General features: G+C 41.5%; 1 protein-coding gene across 1 annotated transcript in view; it reads right to left on the bottom strand.

The window, feature by feature from the left end:
- The window catches only part of KCTD16 (potassium channel tetramerization domain containing 16), a 476,989-nt gene that overhangs the window by 339,731 nt on the left and 135,140 nt on the right, over window positions 1-2,118 (bottom strand). The window lies entirely within an intron of this gene.

The following is a 2,118-nucleotide window of genomic DNA, read 5'->3' as shown; positions in this document are numbered from 1 at the left end:
CATCAACTGAGGAATGGTTAACCAAACTATGGTACATACACACAATGGAATACTATGCAACCCTAAAGAATAACGTAGAATCTGCAAAACACCGCATAACTGGATAAACTTGGAGGACATTATGCTGAGTGAAATAACTCAATCACAGAAGGACAAATATTGTATCAGTCCATTATTGTAAAAGTCAATTAAAGGTTTATATATGGAAGGAAGTGCTCTTTGTTAGTTACCAGGGGTGGAATTTGAGGGGAGGGGACACTGTTAGATAAGTAGAGACAAGTATTGATTTGGGTGAAGAGAAGGGCAATGTACCAAATGTGAGTGATCAACATGGTGGCATTGAGGAAGAGGAAGACAGAGAGGTACATGGGAGGTGCAGACAACAAAGATGAACCCTTTTGCACACACAGTACTGTATTGTCAATGAAGGCAAACATGAGTATACAGGTGGACAGATGGGTGGACAGGCTTAACTATTAAGTATGCCTGTGAAAGAGGGAGGGTACCCAAGACCATGTATAGGGTTGGCAGACAATGTTTCTACAAGTGTATTTATAGGTTCTGTAACAATTCCCAGGTGTATAGTAGAGTTGACAAGAGATAAGGTTGTAGTCACTTGGTCACAGCCAGTTACCCAGAGAGAGCAAGTAGTTAAACCTGCGGGCTCGGGACCATAGTCTCAGGGGATATCAAGCTCAATTGGCATAACATACTACACAAAACATCATTCCACCTCCTACTTTGGTGAGTAGCAACAGGGATCTTAAAAGCTTGCAAGCAGCCATCTGGATGCAATGATGGGTCCTCGTCCAGAGCAAAGAAGAATGAAGAAAACCAAAGATTCATGGAAACAATCAGTCCTAGCAACTGGTACACCATGTGATCTGCAGCCCATATGACTATGAGACCAGAAGAAATAGATGGTGCCCGGCTACCACTGTCAACCACTCGCAGGGAGATCTATGTAGGAGATCCTGAATAGAGAGGGAGAACAATGTGAAACAAAACCCAAAATCATTTGGACAAAAAAAGGGGGGGGCGGGCGGGGTACCAGTTTTGCTGGTCTGATAGAGCCTGGTGGATCCACTGAAACTATGGATCCTAGCTGCCCTTCAGGTCTGGAATTGAACCCACACCTGTGGCTTCCAGCCAGATAAAAGACAGGCATGAGTTGAACATGTACCTGAGGTAGATACACTCCTTGGGACAACAATCACAGGAGAAAGAAGGGCTGTTTATGTACAGAGAGACAGCTCAGGAGGCAGGAGTGCATGGAGGAATGGATACGGGAAAGAGGCAACTATTGGGAGGAAGTGGGAGGGGAACTGTTGCATGGGGGTAAATTGTAATCAATGTCACGAGACAAAGTGAACATGAACTGCTGTATGGAAAGTGAATTTGCTCTGTAAACTTTTCTCCAAATCACAATAAAATAATTTTTTAAAAAAAAAGAAGAAGAAGAAGATGGAGGGAATACATAGAGTCATTGTACCACAAAGAATTGGTTCATGTTCATCCATTTCAGGAGGTGGCATATGATCAAGAACCAATGGTACTGAAGCAAGAAGTTAAAGCTGCACTGAAAGAATTGGTGAAAAACAAGGCTCCAGGAATTGACAAAATATCCATTGAGGTGTTTCAACAAACAGATGCCATGCTAGAGGCACTTACTTGTCTATGCCAAAAGGCAGCTACCTGGCTAACTGACTAGAAAAGATCCATATTTATACCCATTCCAAAGAAAGGTGATCCAACGAATGTGGAAATTATCAAACAATATCATTAATATCACGTGCAGGTAAAATTTGCTGAAGAGAATTCGAAAACGGTTGCAGCAATATATTGACAGCAGACTGCCAGAAATGCAAGCCAGATTCAGAAGAGGACATGGAATGAAGGATGTCATTACTGATGTCAGATGGACTTTGGCTGAAAGCAAAGAATACCAAAAAGTTGTTTACTTGTGTTTTATTGACTATGCAAAATCATTTGACTATGTGGATCATAACAAATTATGGATAACACTTAGAAGAATGGAAATTCCAAAACACTTGATTGTGCTCATGAAGAACTTGTACATAGACTGTTGTTGTTGTTGTTGTTATTTGCCATCGAGTC

Source organism: Orycteropus afer, unplaced genomic scaffold (assembly GCF_000298275.1).
Source record: "Orycteropus afer afer isolate SDZICR_OR568_19922 unplaced genomic scaffold, OryAfe1.0 scaffold00056, whole genome shotgun sequence".
NCBI classification, from domain to species: Eukaryota; Metazoa; Chordata; class Mammalia; order Tubulidentata; family Orycteropodidae; genus Orycteropus; species Orycteropus afer.
This window is presented reverse-complemented; position numbering and strand designations above follow the sequence as displayed.